General features: G+C 38.0%; 1 long non-coding RNA gene across 12 annotated transcripts in view; it reads left to right on the top strand.

The window, feature by feature from the left end:
- Positions 1-18,938, top strand: part of LOC122233046 — an 86,286-nt gene that overhangs the window by 36,107 nt on the left and 31,241 nt on the right. For 4 of the 12 annotated variants that reach the window (XR_006210488.1, XR_006210489.1, XR_006210483.1 and 1 more), the window contains 5 exons: positions 20-174; positions 3,417-3,484; positions 3,712-3,887; positions 6,410-6,467; positions 8,502-8,661. This is a non-coding gene — a long non-coding RNA (uncharacterized LOC122233046). Of the gene's footprint in view, positions 1-19; positions 175-2,906; positions 3,036-3,416; positions 3,485-3,711; positions 3,888-4,968; positions 5,055-6,409; positions 6,468-8,501; positions 8,662-18,938 lie in introns of those variants that run through there. The other 8 variants (XR_006210491.1, XR_006210487.1, XR_006210486.1 and 5 more) reach the window with 8 other exon arrangements.

The raw sequence follows: 18,938 nt of genomic DNA, 5'->3' as shown, positions 1-18,938 counted from the left end.
ATTCTGCCCTGCTTTTTAGGAAACTTACACAGCGGAGACCATGTGTGTGCTACAGTCTGTTCATAGGATGCGTGAAGCTGCATCTGAGCCCCAGACAGGGAGCGAAAGCCCGCCCCACTGGGGTGTGGTGCCTCACATGCCAGAAATCCACTCTCCTCTCTCCAACATTGCCAGGTGGGACCAGGAACATGCCCCAAGGTCAACATAAATGTCCTTCAAAACTTCATAAGAAGTTCCAAGTAAGGGGCGCCTGGGTGGCTTGGGCAGTTAAGCATCCAGCTCTTGGTTTTGGCCCAGGTCATGATCTCATGAGTTCAGCCCCACATCGGACTCTGTGCTGGTGGTGAGGAGCCTGATTGAGATTCTCTCTACTTCTCTGTTCCTCCCCCACTTGTGCTCGCTCTCTCTCAAAATAAACTTTAAAAGATTTTTAAAAAGAAAGTCCAAGTAAACAGTTGGACCAGTTCATTTATTTTACAGAAGGATTTGGGTTTTTTTTTAATGCTTATTTAAATAAAAGGAAGCAGAGAAAAAAACTTCACATCTTACAAAGCAGACCCCCTCTACCACCCTATCTTCCCCCCTTAAACCAGGACAATGTCAATTTCTAATTTTACCCTCATCCTGACAAGTACCTGGATAAATATGGAACTGTCTGGATAATTACAGTCAGCTATAATAGAAAGGGTTTTTAAAATATATTCTTTGTGTGCATGCACCCCACCTCTTTTACTTACGAGCTGAGAGATCATGGGTAAGTCAAAATCCCTTTACCTGTAAATTGGATAGAACACTATTCCCCCAACTGCAAGGGTAGTTAGAATTCAATGAGAAAATATGTATACCTAGCCTAATAGCACCAAGAATATAAGACTCAATAAATATTAATTCCACTCCCCAATACCCATATACCATATATGTATACAATAAAACATGTTAGACTATAATCCAAAATATTAACAGAGGTTATCTCTTGGATGTAGGCTTGCAGATAATTTTATTCCTTCGGTTTTTCCATAGGTTCTCACTTTTCTACCATATATGTTTATGTACATGTATACAATGTATACATACATACATTTATAGATAAGATCTATATTGTACGATCAGAAAAATATGCCATGTGAAAGATGTGGACAGCTATTTTCCATTATAAATAAATATATGTGTCCTTTTATGTCTGGAGTTGTACAGGCTACTGAAACACTGTGAACAGAGAAAGTGCTATGACCTCATTCCACGCTTTTAATACCATCAGAACATTGACCAACATGTCATGAGTAGTGAAAGCTAAACAATAAAGAAAAAATAAAAGACACCTGCACTTTGAAAAAACCCCTGTCCAATAACTGCTGTGGCTTGCAAGACACAGACCAGAGTAACTAGAGTCTTGTCCATGTTTTATCCTTGAAACTTGCCTGAGCCTGGTGCATCGTAAGTGCTCAGTAAATACTTGTTCAAAGAACTAATAAATGAATATAGCATGGGAGTGATGGATAATCATAACGGCTTTCATGGTTTCTATAGTTTGTTGTTCCTTCCTGGTAACAAAAAGACTTAGACAAGCAATGTTCAAAGAAATATATTCAAAATGAGACAAGAATGGTTGACAAGAAGGTGGAGTAAAAGGGCGCCTGGGTGACTCAGTCAGTCAAGTGTCTAACTTCAGCTCAGATCATGATCTCATGGTCCGTGAGTTCGAGCCCCACGTTGGGGCTCTGTGCTGACAACTCAGAGCCTGGAGCATGCTTCAGATTCTGTGTCTCCTTCTCTCTCTCTGCCCCTGCTCAGCTCACGCTCTGTCTCTCACTGTTTCTCAAAAATAAATAAACATTAAAAAACAATTTTTTAAAAGGTGGAGTACACTCTATGATTATTACATATACAACTTTTCATGCAATCAGAAAATACCTTTTTTTTTTTTTAATTAAGACAGTGTCACATAGGAAACATACTGAACCAATTTGCTCATCATTTCTTTCGCTGAAAGAGCATGAAAAATCTTAATTCCCAAGACGGCTTCTGGGAGAAAAAGTCAATATAAAGAGCAATGAAAGAGATGTCTCCTCCCTCTCCTGCCCTCTTCATCTCATTGTAAGATCTAGGACAAAATCCAGATCAGACACTGTGCTCATTAGGGTAGTACTTCCCCCAGGCACACCTGCCCCACCGGAAGGCGCTTATCCATGAAGGTGGATGAGGATAAAGTATGTTGCCCGCACACCCATGCAACAAGCCCTTGAGCTCTGAGATGCCATTTCCACACAGAAGGGGAAGAACAGAACTGCATACTTGGTGCTCCCCTAGCTTTATGGGTTTTGCTTTTGAGTCAATATTACCAAGACAAGAATCAAAGAAAGAACAAGATTCCCTAAAATTTACTTGAAAGATTGAAGAAACAGAAAAGATAAAACTTGAAGAAAGATAACCCTTTTCTCAATCAGATTCCCATGTTCAAACCTATAAGCTCCTGAACGGATGGGAGCATGATGGGGTGGTGAAGAATATTTTACTTTGGTTTGAGCTAATAGTTTTTTTAATGTACAGTGGATTTCCTGTTCTAACTACCCAAATGTGACCCCCAACCCCTTAGTACAAAACATGACTGTATTAAGTACAATAACATAAAAAGACTTCTCTAAAGGTGAATAAAAATAATGACAACAATGACGATGCTAAAACAGGCTCTACTGAGCACAGCTGCTTTACGTAGTCCTCTTTAATCCAGAGGAAAATACTGCAAGGGTATTGCTGGCCCCACATTCCAGTGAAACAACTAAGGTGCAGAGAAAGCAGATAACCTGATGGAAGTCACAGGGCTGCTGAACACAGACCCAGAACCCCAAGTCTAGGCCAGGCCTCTCTGACCCCAAATCCCCTAATACCACCAAATTTGTCTCACTCAGGTGCTTTGCACACCTTGCACACATGGAACACTCTCCCCATCTCTCCATTGGGACAACTCTTACTCTTCCCTGATGTTCATCTTAAATGTCACTGCCTCAGAAAAGCTTCACCTGTTCTTTCAACCTAAAGTAAGTACCTGTTAGTATCTTGCTCAGCATCTTGTCCTTGCCCTGAAATCAGGACATTTACCTCAGGGTGAAGCATGCATTTAGTGCCTGCTTTCTGATCCAGAATGTAAGCTCCAGACAGGCAAGGGCAACATCTGCAAATATCATTATTAAATAAGTATTTGTTGACTGACCGATTCACTGGCTGAAATGACTAAGTACGACAGTGGTTTTCAAAAGATGGAGGTGAAGGCACTTGTACTCTGCCTGTTCTAAATGCACGAGCTCTACGTTCATCTGTTTATGTCTTCAACTACCTCATAAGATGCTTAGTTGAAGCGCTGTTAAAAGAAGAATTTGGAAATGACTGTACTATTCTATGATGCTTCCCTATATCAACAGATGCAGACAACCAAAGAGGTTTGAGAAAATCTGCTGATGCCCACCCAGCATCCGGTTAAGCAGACAAGGTATAGTAAACAAACCAACAGGAACAGGAAGAGAGTAGCTATCTCAGCATATAGATATAAATCAATATCTTCACAAAGTCACTCTTCCTTTCAAAAGCTTCAAAACAAGAACTTCTTCTCATCTATTTTATTTATCTCATTTGTGCCCTACTTAATAGATATTGATTTGATAGGCACGTGCCATTTAAATAGAAAATATAAAATGAATATTCTAATTGTAATTGAAGAATGCCAGCTTAATCCAGAAGTTCCCTGTGTATAAAAGACCTTCCAAAAATTGTCTGTATCCCTTCCTTCTCTCTGTCTGGGGAGAACCTGATTCTGGGGCAGAAGCCATGCAGCCCAAGAAGTCACATGCCGCTGAAATGGTTCTCTGGAATCTACCACTGGCCAGATGTCTCAGGTATTCGTACCTTCCCCTACACTGATGACTCCCTCCCATGTGATCCATCAGCTTTCAACCTAGAGTAGCATAGTAAATGATAACCAGACTTTATAGTCTAATATAGATACAATAGATAATATAGATACTTTAGGGATGCAGTAAAGTGATTTCACTGACTTAAAAGCAATAAAGTTTCTGTGTGTAGAAAGTAATGCCACATCATATTGGTAGTGATCATATTACCAACACCAAGATCACAAAAGGATTTCCTTGTTTTACTAAAACAAGCTCTTTGACATGGAAATGTGGTACCTCAATTGTTTTGCCATGAACACAACCCTCACCCTTCACTTCCCCCCTTATATGGAGTAAGTTGGGCTTCTGACCTATGTCACATGTGACAATGTCTCTTTAGATCTTCCTCTGGGCCTCAATAGGAGTGACACATCACAAAAAGTTCACACCAATAAAATTGGTAATAAAATCAAATCAGTAGGTGATATCAATAAAATCAGTAATAGAAATCAGCCTAAAAATCAAAATAAATAGGTAAAATTGGCTTGAAAATTAGCACTTAGATATACAAAAACCTGGACTTTTCAGAGTATTTTTTGCAACAAACAATCTGACTTAAAACATATTTTAAGGTCCATTATTTCAGAGGCCTTATTTTGATGAAATAAGATTCTTCTAATGTGGAAGCAACAGTATCCATTTAAGATCTGTCATCTGAATTAACGCTAGAATTTTTAGATAATAACAATTTTTAAAGTTCTCCATAGAAGGGAATTCTTATTAGAAAGTCACTTTTGGAAGGTGGCAGATTACTGACTCCCAACCCAAGTATTCAATAATTTGCTATAGACACATTAAGTTCCAGTAAGGTGGTTTACTAATCTCTACATGTGCTTTTAGAAATGACTATCCTCTCATCAGAAAATTTAAAAGCAAATTTAAAGTATGTGTTATATCAAAATCTACTAGTTAATGTTGAAAAGACCTTATTTTACTTAATTTTAATATTTTAAGGTATTTTAAATCTTCTGTATAATGAGATTTTAACTCCTTTAAATTCAATTTTTATTCAATGTCATACTAGGTCCTGAGAAAACTCAAACACCATCTAAAAGTTTCCACTGGATGACTGAGACTATTAAATTTTCTTTTGAGAAACATGTAAACATAGATAGTTTATCTGTTGCACTTCCTTTGCCTGCAAGTGACAGGAGCTCCCAACTCAAATGCCTTAAAAAACAAAGACATTTTTGTCCCAGAAAATAAGAAGTCTGAAAATAGGAGGATTCAGGTATAATTTCCTAAGTCTTTAACTTTCTTTCTGACTCTTGGCTCTGCCCTTCTATATACAGTGGCTTTATCATTATCAACATCCCCACAGAGTCATAGAATAGCTGTAAAGTTCTAGTCATTACATCTAGACGCCAATGTCCAAAGGAAGAAGAGAGGCTGTCTTTACTATTTAAGAGAAATAAAACCTTTCCTAGAAAGACCTAATCAAAGTTTCCTTTTCCTCTCCTGGGCCAGACTTGTGGCAGATTCCCATGATGAAAATGATCACTGGCCACTGCTATTCATTTTAAACAGCTAGTATATAGGAAGTTGAGTTCTGTGCCTCCCAAAATGTGTTCAAATCCTAAACTTTGGTAACTGTGAATGTGACCTTGTGTGCAAATAGGGTCTTGGCAGATGTAATTAAGTTAAGGATCTTGAAATGATATCCTGCGTGGGTCCTAAATCCAATGACTAGTGTCCTTATATGAGGAAGGAGGGGGAGAGCAAAGACACAGAGAAGCTGACTGAAGATTGAGGCAGAGCTTGGAGTTATGCAGTTATAAGCCAGAAACACCAAGGATTGCCAGCAACTACCAAAAGCTAGGAGAGAGACAATGGAATGGAACCAATCCTGCTGACATCTTGATTTGGACTTCTGGCCTCCTGAACTGTCAGAGAATAAATTTCTGTTACTCTAAGTCACCCAGTGTGTGCTACTTTGTTCCAGCAGTCCTCAAAAAATGATACACAGGGTATACTCTCTGGGGCTGAACTAGCCTTTCTGAAGCACAGAACAACATGGGAGAGAGCAAATGAATGAATAAAAGCTGGTAAAGTAGGAGGTGGGCAACGAAGGATGTCTGCTATAGACACTTTCCTGTTTTTCAAACCTTAACCACTAATAAAATCTCCTTTTCTAAATAAACATTTTAGATTAGTTTTAGATTTACAGAAAAACTGTAAAATAGTGCTGAGTTGCCATATACCCCACACTGATTTCTCCTATTATTAAAATCTTACATTAGCATGATACATTTGTTACATTTAATGAGCCAATATCCATACGTTATTCTTAATGTCTATACTTTGTTCAAATTTCCTTAGTTTTTATTTAACATCTTTTGTCTGTTCTAGTATGTATAACATGCATAAAACCAATTGAAAATTCACCTATTTTTAATCTCTTTGTAAAATGAAGAAGCATAATTATAAAAATCATGAAATTTGTGTATTTACACATTTTTTATAAGGGAAACATGAGAAGAATGGGATTACAGAAAGACTGTATTGGCTACAAACAAACAAAAGGTGGGTTGATGAAAAAATAAGTTTTCATTTAAGAATAGCCCAAAGATAAGAGCCATATGGCCTAGTATATACAATGATACAAAAGAAAAATCCTTATCAGAGATGCAACTTTTCTTTTTTTTTATTTTTTTAACGTTTATTTATTATTGAGAGGCAGAGAGACACAGAGCATGAGCAGGGGAGGGGTAGAGAGAGGGGGAGACACAGAATCTGAAGTAGGCTCCAGGCTCAGAGCTGTCAACACAGAGCCCGATGCAGGGCTCAAACTCACAAACTTTGAGATCATGACCTGAACCAAAGTCAGTTGCCCAACCACTGAGCCACCCAGGCACCCCAGAGATGCAACTTTTCTAAATAAAAAATGTGAAAACACTTCTAGGGTGATGATGCGAGGGGCATGATGTGTTTGTCCCCTGATCCCAAATGAGCCAAATCTGACAATTATGTATCCAATGCCACCTTTTTTCCCATGCTGATATCATGCCCTCTTAAAGTTTAAGTTCCTTGCCCTCCACAGTCCTCCAACTGCCTGCTGGACGATTCCATGTGGAGGTCAACAATCTAAAAACTAAACTCATCTTTTTTTTTTTCCCCCAAATCAAGTGGTTAGGGTAATACTTCTGTCAGTATGGGTAAGATTAAGCATTAGACCTCAAAGCCATTTTTCATTCCTTTTTTCCTGCATCCCACAACTGATTATATTATCAGAATGCCTATTTTAAGTCTCTCTGTTCCGCTGGATCCAGTTTGCAGTGTCTCAAGCACTTAGCCTCATCATCCCCAACAACCCTGTGCCTTCAGGCCATGAGCACCACCTGACCAGTGCTCCCTCGTCAGAGGTCTGTGTCAGCACCACAAGGCTCTTTCTCCTAAATTTCAATAATGCCAATCATTTCCCTTCCTTTCCGAAGCCCTAGGATGGGGTGGTAGCTGCTTCCTGTAGTCACTACCTCTTCATATCTTAAAGCAGCGTTTCTCAACCTGAGCAATACTTACATTTCAGGCTAGATATTTCTTTGGCATTGAGATTTGTTCTGTATATTTTAAGATGTGCAGCAGCATTTCTGACCTCTACCCCCTAGATGCCAATGACTCCTCCCAACAAGTTCCCCACAACCAAGAACATCTCCAGACATTGCCAAACCCCTTGGGAGATGGGCAAAATCACCCCAGATTGAGGACCATTATCATAGACTTCGTTTTTTACCCTTTTTGCTACCTAGTTAGTAATTTTATACCTAGTTAACACTTCTCTTCCGAAACGCTCTCCTTCAAGTAGGTGTAGTTTCTATCTTCTGCCTGCACCCTACAGTGTTCTCTAATAACATCTCCTGCCTGTGTCCTGTATTTTTATTTTCACCCTTGTCAGTTTGATCTAAGGCCCCATGATCCCACATCATCAGCCCCTAAACCATTTCCTGCTTTCCACCTCTCCACTTTGCCATCTATCTTGACCTCCAAACACATTGCTCATCTAAGTTTCATCAAGCTTTCTTCAATTGCTGACATCCTACAGAAGAAAATCCAAACCTCTTTATCTTAGCCTTCTGAGGTCTCCAGGAATCAGAGAATTTGCCTGCATTCAAAAAATGTTATTTCAGCTCTGCACTGGGGGGCAAGTTGATTATCTTTTCTGAGCCTCAGTTTTCTTCCCTATGAGAGAACTGCTTAGCTTGTTGAACTGTTGTAACATTGGATCTAATGTAAGTAAGGAAGCAGTAGAGGACACTAAATGGTAGATTTTATTGCTATATTATTGTTTTTGTCATTATTATTTATGTAAAAAGCTAAGTGCACAATAGGGCTTCAATTTTATTCCCTGTGACAGAGATTGCAGTTACTCTTTTCTAATATACTGACACTTTTTAGCTGTGCACACGGCCACCAAGCTAAAGACTACACGTCCTAGCCTCTCTTCCAGTAAGATGTGACCATCTTACTAGGTTCTAGCCAATTGGATGAGAATAGAAACACTATACATGATTTTAACAAGAAGGAGCTTGACTACCTCTTTCTTCTTCCTGCTGACTAAAGTGTGTCCGTGATGACTTGAGCAGGAGCATCCATCTTGAACCACGAGATGAGATTGGCATTGAGGATGGCAGATCAACAAGATAAAAAAGAAGAAAAGCTTATGTCCCTCAAGATTGTAGCACCACAACAGAAGCCTGGGACCATCTGGCCAGACTCTTAAGTAAGACATAAGTAAACGGCGATTTTATCTATGTCATTATTGTTTTAGAGTTTCTTCATTACAGCAGCCAAAACTTTATCTTAACTAGTACATCATTTCCTTTATGATATATACCTCCCATAATTTAGCCTCAACTTGTCATTTCCTTAAAATTCCTTTGTGATTTGGTTTGATGGATTTGAATGCTGAGAAAAAATTATCCGGGAACCCTCATCCAGGAACAAGATGATTCTCTCCACAGTGGCTATGACAGATATTCCCCCTGAGGTTTTAGTTCTCTATATCTTAATTACAAATGGCTTCTCTGATATCTATCTCTCTTTTTTCTTTTCTCTTCTCCTTAGAATAGTGACTTTTTAGGCTCCAAAATTGCTGAGATAGGAACGTTAACATATTTGAACTTTACTTATGTCAACATCACACAGAAAATAAAGTTGCCAGGTGAGTGTCTAGAAAATAAAGATGGCAGCCACGTGTCAGAACCTATGGCAGGAGAGACCTAGGCAACCTGAAGAAAATAATCCAAGGTTGAAAAACCAGCCTGACCCATGAAAAATGAAGACTACAATGTATGAGGGTAAAGTAGAGTTAAATTCACTGCAGAAAGCTGCAAACTATCACTATACGTGAGAATTTCTACGGAAGGGCAATGCTTTTGTATTTGGGCAATGAAATTCCCTCTGGGTCCTCCCCATTCATCTAATTTAATAAGCATTCATTAATCATGAATGGGTATCTTTGTGGACAGAGTTAAAGCAAAATGCCAAGTTTTCGTCAAAACCATCTCTGCAGATTTTTTCTTTCTTGCTGAACTCGCCTAGAGTCAGCAAAAGAAGGCAAAATCACTTTCTTTGTGCCAGGACTCCAGAACTACAGTCATTGGTGCCCATTCACTAATGCCAACTCCAACTGCTGATTTAAGAAACACTTGACAAGTAGAATAACCCACCACATCAGTATATATTTAGCAAGAGTAAATCCTGCAATTCAAACTACATATAGTCATGACACAATCCAACTTTCTGGCAATTGGCACTTCCAACATGAAAAAAAAGACAAAATTCAGAGCAAATAAAGACAACCCTTTAGTGCCCTTCTAATAGATTCTTCCTTCTTTGCAAATGACAACCCAAGTCGCACAAAGATCTCAGAACTTGTGTCGGGTGCTGTAAGCTGGGAGAAGGCAGAGCCTACATTGCAACGCAGAGCTCTGCCCACAACAGGGCCCCTACATCTATCTAGTCTCCATTGCTTCTCATTCAAGAGCAAGAATGAAATCTAATGAGTCAAAATGAGTTGGAATCTTTCAAATTAGTCTTTCAAATTTTTTTGGCAATTGAAAACAAGAAACATAACTTCCTCATACTGCATGGTGGAGGAAAGCCATACTTTTCAGAAAAAAAGAGCTTTGGAATGGGAGCCAGTCAGTCCCAATTCCAGGCAGGACTCTGATAATAACTTTCAGAGATGACTTAGATGAATTCAGATAATGTAAAATGAAGGGATTGAGTAATATTCTTAAAGGCCCCTTGCATGCTCTGGTTCTTGGATTCTAGGACTCAGAGGAAGATCACTGAATGTCTTGACTTGGCTTAGCAGTTTGAAATTGAATTTATCCATCTTTCCCATCTTCTAATTTTTTCACAACTCAGTAATAAGATGCTGAAAGAAGTAGTGGAGAAATAAAAAGCCAATCCAATCAGCTGAATGAATTATGAATATTGCCCTCCACCTTAAATTCCCTGAACCAAAACAGAGGTTACAAACTATAAAATCTACTCCTGACACTCTAGCTCAAGGGAGCTAAGAAGGAACAACAAAGCCATCCTACCACTTGCTGTATTCATTGTTTCATACAGAAACATCAACTTCCCCGCCTCTGGATCTTTGCCAAATGCTCTCTTCATGTCTATCAACAAAAGCCCTGATATATTCTTCAAAACTCAACTTGAGCCCCAGCCCCTCCATGTAGCATCTGCCTACTCCTTTGCAATGACTGTCTTCTGGCCATCTGTTTGATCCTTAGCCACATGGCACTTGGTCTCAGTGAATGCCCTATCACAAACCTAGAACAAAGTCTGCTCTCTAAGGAAATGACTTGAACCTATTTTTATACCTCACGCACTAGCCTACACATAACAGGTGTCTAATAAATATTTGTTGTTGATCGTGATGACAGCAATGGTTCCCAAGGGTGACAAAAGTAGGAAATGATAGAAAGCAAGTTACTGAGTGGGTGGGTGAGGGTGCATTACATGAGAATAGGCATAATAGAGTTGTAAAAATTCACTAGAAACTGGATGAAGGAGGATGAAGAAAGAGGACGACATCAGGTTACTTAGTATTGATGCCAGTAAAATTGTTCACTCTCAATAAATGATATTTTTTACTTATCTATCATTGTAATGTATAATTTAGGAGAAATTGCTAAAATCTGGAATTATTCTTATTTATCCAAATTATCTTTACTTGCTCTAACTTGAGTTGCCCAGCTAGTCCAGAAAGTCTCTGTAGTTGTAAACATCCCAAAAATCTATCCACTTTTTTTTAAAGGAACTCAACTACTTTCCCAGGGTAATTTTTTTCCAACTAACCAAAGTGCAGCAACTTCCTATTGCTTGAGAGCATTTTGGCCTCGTAGTGCTAATCCTGATAGATCAAAGAATCATGTTGAAAGCTCTTAATAACAAGGATGAATCCCACTGCCAGAATTTCAGATATAGTCCTTCTCAGTGGGGCATGTGAATATGTGCTATTTTAAGTGTCCTAGGTAATTCTGATATATGACTTGTTTCAAAAAGACAAGACTATATCACACTGTTGCAGCCAATCAGGTTTTTTAGATTGCATATGTTCTTGTTTTGTGGCTTTCTTTCCCCTGCTTTTTGCCTTGCAGAAAAAAAAAAAAAAAAAAAAAAAAAAAAAAAACCCTCATTTAATTACCCAGCTATAAATGTTGGCTTGACTCACTCCTTACCACAAAACATTTCCCCTAGTTCCCTTTGTGGGTTTTTTCCTGTGGAGGTCTTGGTCACCACAAACTTGGAAGGATGTTACCTTACAGTCTCACCCTCCTGTATTACATATTAGCCATGACATAAACTGAGCTGCAATACTTTTAAGGATATCTTACTGGTTACTCCTTTAACAACTTTCATGAGTCTCATATTCCCAAAAATATAACTTTCCATTTCAACTGGCTTGCAGAAATTAACACAAGCTAAATAAAAGCTATAACAATGGTTAACTACAACAACGGTTGTAAGATCTTTCTCTGATAACTCTGATATGATCCCAACTACAAAGACGCAATAGAGTAGTAAAGAGTAGTGATCTTGAACAAGCGACTTAACTCCTCAATCCTATATGTCTTCAACCAGAAAAAAAATCATTTTAACCCATCACAGAGAGTTGTCATGAGGATTTAATGAGATAATCCATGAAAAGTTGCTGGCATATAATAAACACTTAGTAAATATTATTTTTTAGTTTCATCTAGTAGAAATTTATTGATTTTGCTAATTTCAGGAAGAATTGGAACCCTAATGTTTGTAGTATTTGCTATATTAAGCATTTTCCCTAAATCAAGCTTGGTAGACTTTTGCATGTGAACTGTAACTATTTCTGTGATTTATAATTTGCATATCCTTTAAAATTTCATGATTTAATTTGTTTAGTACCTTCCATATTCATGGAGAAGTAAATTTCAATTTCTTACTATTTGTAAGCTCTTTTCCCCTAGTAATGCAATTCACTCAAAGCTTTAAAGGTAAAAAATAAAAATAAAAAAATAAAAAAATTAGCATTTCTTAAGTAATTTGATCAAAGACTTCACCCAACTGATTTGAAACAACATGTAATCAAAATTTAGAATAGTCCATTACAAAAAGTTTCAATGTGATTATAAGGGCACTAAAGTTGATATGCAAAAAGATTCTTCAAAGTTGTAAACATTCCTAAAATCCAATTTGTAGACAGCCAAGAGAAAAAGCAAGTATTACCACATTGAAGTATTTTTTTCTGTTCTTAAATGCAACATAAGTTTACTCTGTATATCAGTTATCCTAACCTGCATATACAAAATATTTACAAATTTTGAAAGTTATAATTTCTGTATCAATTGGGAAAATATCACCACTGGTAGAACATCAGCTTGTTTGGACATAATTATGACTTATATGCACAGCCAACCCAAGTAATGTTTGCTCTATAAGTCTAATTTAACAAGGCCATTTTGAGGATGATTCAATCCTCCACCAACATGTATAACTGTACTACTATTATGGCAAGAAACAATCTCACCAGTATGTCTGAATTTTTAACTGAATCTATAGCACTTAGAAAATTGTCAAGTGTTTCATATTCAACAAAATTAACTTTCAAACATTTACCATTATTCCATAAGTTGAATGGAAATAATCAAGCCATTATTGGAATTAGCTTAATTGATTTTTCTATTCGAAGCAGCTGATGACATTGATACAACATTTATACCATTTAATATTTGCAAAATTCTTCTGCTAATAAAATCAATGCAGTAATAACTCTTCTTGCTTCACTTTCTGCACAAGATAATTTGAAATGAATGAGCTAAATTAACTCAGGAACAGCCATTTATTCTAAATGAAGGGGCAGAGTGATGATAAAAGCACTTTCTTCAGCTATACGTGCTAAATCATCTTTTTCACATGTAATCTCTTTAACATAATCAGTAGTTTCTGAAATAGCTCCTGGTGCTCCTTCAGATTTGTGTCTTTGGTTTCATACAGTTACTAACATCACTACAGCCCTCCTGGTGGACAGGAAATGTCAATAAGTGTTTTCTACGTTTCTCATTCATGATCAATTGTTTGAGAAATGGATATTTTCATTATTCTACACTTAAAATTCATTGGGACCAAAGGGCTTTGTTGAAATATTTTTTTAAAGATTTTCTTTTTTGAGAGAGAGAGAGCAGGAGCCAGTGAGAGGGTCAGAAGGAGAGGGAGGAAGGGATGTAGGGAAGGAGGGAAGGGGAGAGGAGGAGAAAAGGAGAGAGGGAGGGAAGGGAGAGGGAGGGAGACAGAGAGAGGGAGGGAGAGAGAGAATCTGAAGCGGGTTCCACACTCAGCATAGAGCCTGACACAGAGCTGGTTCTCACGACCGTGGGATCACGATCTGAGCCAAAATCAAGAGTTGGAAGCTCAACTGACTGAGCCACACAGGTTCCCCCAAAATATTTTTTTAAATTTTTTTTAACGTTTATTTATTTTTGAGACAGAGAGAGACAGAGCATGAACAGGGGAGGGGCAGAGAGAGAGGGAGACACAGAATCTGAAGCAGGCTCCAGGCTCTGAGCTGTCAGCACAGAGCCCGACGCGGGGCTCAAACTCACTGACCGTGAGATCATGACCTGAGCCGAAGTCAGACACTTAACCGACCAAGCCACCCAGGCGCCCCTCCCCCAAAATATTTTTAATAAAAGTGTTACAAAACCAATAGCACAATGGTAACATGAACCTATTTCTGGGATATCTTATTGGGCACTCCTTTGACAACTAAAGAGAAATGACATCTCCAGACTTACATGAGTCTAATCTCCCCTAAGTTAATTTTTATTTCACCTGGCTTCCAGAAAGAAACCAGTAAGAGCTGAAACAGTGAACAACTTGGCTTGTAAGAACTTTCTCTGATAACTCTGAAATAATTCTTACTACCTGGGTAAAACAAATACTTATGTTTAGATTTGAACCAGACAGTAAATGACAAAATCACTACGACAGAAATATAGTGACTCAGATTTGTCTCTATATGCACCATGACAGAACTGCTTGACTTGTACTTCCCCACGCATATTTCATTTACTCCTAATGTATAATTTACTGTTTCCCACTGGCCCTACATACTAGTGGCCTGAAAAGTTTGTGCACTTTGGGGCCTGGGCCACAGACCAAACAGCTGAAAAACCAAGCGGCCCGCAGGGACAACAGTATCAGAACTTCTTCTGACACAACTTAAGACCATTAGATCTACTCATGCCCTAGAAGGCTTATTTTTATCAGAGAGCATGCAACCTTCAAAAGGGAACTATTACTTACCTTGCTTCTGGAAAGGGTTGGGGAAAAGCATTTGGCTTTCATATTCCATCACAATTTAAAGAGGGAACTCTGTTCACTGCAAATGCATCTCATACACTACTAAATGAGACTGCAGTAGAACACCGTGGTTTATTTTTAATATGACATTAATGATATCACTTAGTTAAAAAATAAAATATTAGATACACGCTAAACCAGACAGGATGTCAAGACATAAGACATAAATCATGTCTGCCTTGGGGACACAAGGGTATATGGTAACCCAACCCTTTACATGTATATTTTGTCATAGCCACGTATGGTAGCATATGCCTAAAAAGGAAAATTGCCTATTTCCACATGCCAAGGAGGGAAACGAATCAGATTCAAACATCTGATTAGCTAGTTTAATATATAAACATCCACAGAATCAACCTGCCTTCCTTCTCTAATCTTTACCTGACTCAGGAACAAAGTTAATTTTTTTTAATGGGCATCATAAAATCCTAATTTTAAAAATACCATTTGATCTATGGTAGTCATTAAGAGAAACGGGATGAAACAATCAAGTTTCAGAGAGAGGTGTTTATGTATGCATGTCTCTATAGGGTTAACTTGACAGTTTTCCCAGTCTAAATTTTTTAAATTCCCACCAGTAAAAACCTTGGAAACTAACTCAGTTAGTTCACTCAATGCATTGTGAGAATAAAAGTTCCTTGTGTGAAATGTTGGTTCTACAGAAACCCCATCCCATAACAAGAAAAGTTCATAAAATAATAATATACTCATGCTAATTCTTGAGCCCACCAAAATAACTAGAAGAGTCTCTAGACTCATTATGATTCTTTGAGGAAAAAGTTGTTTTTTTAATAACCTATAGAAATATATTATTAGTCATTAAGAATAAACTACAGCAATATCCCATTAATCTGTCAATGTGATGCTCTAGATAGTCAATGGTGATTTTTCTAGGTAAATAAAGATAACTGTCTCCAAATCTTTTTCACTTCATGGTATTATATTATGAAATATATATGCAAAACATAATTCAGTCTTCTCTTAATGGCACAAGATAGCCATTCTATTGAGTTTAGCAACACAGTTTGTTCCTAAAATAATGACCCAGATAATTTAGTGTCATCTTTTTTCTGTAAAGTTCTATCTTAGCTGGTACTAGTTTTTTCTTGTTGCCTGAGGTCCTGTCATTCCATTTTCTTTTTACAAATAACTGGTTAGGCTCTAGGGTTAGAGCTTTGTTATTCCTGTGAAGAGAACTATATGAGTTTTATAGCAGATGATCCATCCACTTTTTTAGCTTACTTACATTATGAATTCACAGCTTTGTCAGGAGTAAGGGGGACTGGGACTCAAACCCAAGTCAAGTAGACTCCAAGCTAGCTCCTTCCTTTAGGTCATGCTACTTTATCCAGCTGATTTCTCAATTCTCTGTCTTTTCTCTATCCTTCTTTGAAATCTTGTAGGCAAGATATCAAAGTTACAGGTCGAGATAAAATATTAAATTGCCATCAGGTTGAAAGCTATTATGATTACCAATGTATTTAATACTTTTGAAATCAGACTGCATTTTAAGTGAAAAAAGTCTTTCTTTCCACGTTGATCTTTCAGGGAGATTAGGGCCTTCTTGATTTCCTAATTAATTGAAATGCTGGCAGGAATAGTTTTGGTTTTGATTTTGGTTTTGGCTTTGGAGTATGGGGAGAATGGACTATTCTAAGATCCCCAGAGGCCCAAAAGGGCAACAGACAAAAATGCCACTTTGAAACATCCCTAAGCTGCTGTCCCATTAATAGCCACCCTGGAATGAACAACCAAGGCTCACATGGGCAAGTAGCAGGAGCAGATGGTCTACCTGATGACAGAGGTGTGCCTGACACTTCCAGTGACAGATGGACATAATTAATGGCCATGACGGCAGCAGCCCAGGAGTTGGGTCAGGCCAGGTCACCGACACCCATGGACACTGCCTCTTGTTGGGCCAGGTTTTGAATCACTCTCTCCCGGGTGCCCTTCGATTTTACATATCGTGATCCCTAAAATAAAAGATTGCATCACCCTAAAATACTTTAGATTCTTGGTATGTATGCCAGACCAGACAAATCCAAAAGTAGAGTCAGCGTTCTGAAGCCTGCTAGAGACATTTTTTCCTGGAGAACATGCCTATTTTAATTGTGCACCATTTGTTTCCTTTCTGTAATAAATCTTCAGATGCTATTTCTGTACATTCTATTTGTAGAGGATATATTTCTCTTATATGGAACAATTTTACTTCAGTCAAGTAAGAAGTTATAACTGTGAGTTCTAGTTAAACAAATAAAAATATAAGCCTTAAAAATTTTATGCATCAGTATTTGAGTTGCAATAGCTGGAATTCTTCAGTTGAGCAGCCTCCCTAAATCATACACAAACAAAACCCTCAGAACTCTAAAAGGAACCATTTAAATACCATCTCCTATTTGTATATCCTTTGAAGTTCTGAAATACTTTGATAATCATTTAATACTTAATTGATACTCTATGGAAAGAAGTACATTCTAGAAAAAGAAGAAAAGTAAACAAGCCTCAAAGAAGTTAGGCAACATATCAGTTTCTGTGACTGTCAGGAACTAGAGTTCCTCTACCTGTAACACTAATGTTTTTGCTCTACACTACTAGGCAGTTTCACGCAAATTAGGGCAGTCTGTCACAAACAGGAGACAGTAAAGCTCTAGTGAAGTTTTATCAAGATGGATTCTGTGGAAACTGAGAGGCCTTAGAAATAGACTAAGTATCAGACATGTAAGGTCAAATTAAAGGCACTATAAGTCCCACCATGAATTCTTATTTTTTCCTTAGAAACAAGATTTCTCCAACTCAGCTGCACTGATTTTTGTAAGTTTCATGAATACAACCTGATTCAATGCACCCTTCATCATTTATAATGCAAATACTTCCAAGAGTTCCAGTAGTCATAAAAGCAGCAGAATGAATTAGCATTATTAGACACTGGTTAACAAGTCACCTAGGGAGACCCAAAAAGAATAGGAAAGAGAAAGGGTAGGTAAGAGAAGAGCACAGATTGGTTGGGTGAACAACCAATAATGCCACGTAATAATAGTGGTAGAGTGTCTCTCTACGTAACCAGAAAGTCCAAGAAGGGCATTAATGCGTCCACGGGAAACTCTAAAAGGAGAGGAACTAAAGGGAAAGCATTAAGGGAAAGCAAACCTCTACCTATGTCAATGACATGGTCTGGGCTTTGGCCTATATAATGAAAGCAGGATGTTAACACATATTAATTAGAGGACACCTATATCACAGTAAGTTTTACCAAGAAAGATATCTAATACCTCCTAAAGCTATTTTCTTTCCTTTCCCAATATGTATCACTTATCTGATTATTTTGGAGAATAACATTAAAATGTGCTGTGCTGTTTTAAGTAAAATGTGAATATTAGTTAAACAACAAGCTGTTGGCTAATGCCAAACCAAATATACCATGGTCAGAATTGTGACTCCTCTACAGCCACAAATGCTAAAAATAAAAATGTGATATTATACCTAGGAATACTCTGAGTGCATGCTTCTTTAAAATGTATTTTTTCAATCCATTGGGGATCAAAGTCACCTAGAAGACATCCATACTCTGAAATGCATTCTATTACATGAGCTAATAGAGTGTGTACTGAGAGACCACCGACCTTTGGGAAAAGTACAACTTTTATACTCCTTATAAGGACTTGAAAAAAACCTATCCCACCTTTCACCTGCTTCTCTTTCCAGCACCAGCTGTCCACTTTCTACAGGCTAGCCACTTGACTTCTTGCAATTCCTTGAACTAGTAATGTTTTCCATATGCTGAAAGAGACCTCTTTCTTCTTCTCATTCTTTACTTCCTCAACTCATAACCATCCTCAGTTCTCAGCTTGGTTATCATGTGTTCAGAGAAGCCTCACTGACATCCAACAATAGGTCCCTTGTGTAGCTCAGTGTTCTCAGAGCAAAACGCTCATCCGTTTGCTTTTTTTAAAATTTATTTTAAGAGGGACAGAGAGAGTGCAAGCAGGGGAAGAGCAGAGAGAGAGAGGGAGATAAAGAGAGAGAGAGAATCTCAAGCAGGGTCTGTGCCGCCAGCAGAGCCAGATGCAGAGCTCGAACCCATGAACTGTGAGATCATGACCTGAGCAGAAGCCACGAGTCACACACTCAACCGACTGAGCTACC

This window comes from Panthera tigris, chromosome D4 (assembly GCF_018350195.1).
Source record: "Panthera tigris isolate Pti1 chromosome D4, P.tigris_Pti1_mat1.1, whole genome shotgun sequence".
Classification (NCBI taxonomy): domain Eukaryota; kingdom Metazoa; phylum Chordata; class Mammalia; order Carnivora; family Felidae; genus Panthera; species Panthera tigris.
This window is presented reverse-complemented; position numbering and strand designations above follow the sequence as displayed.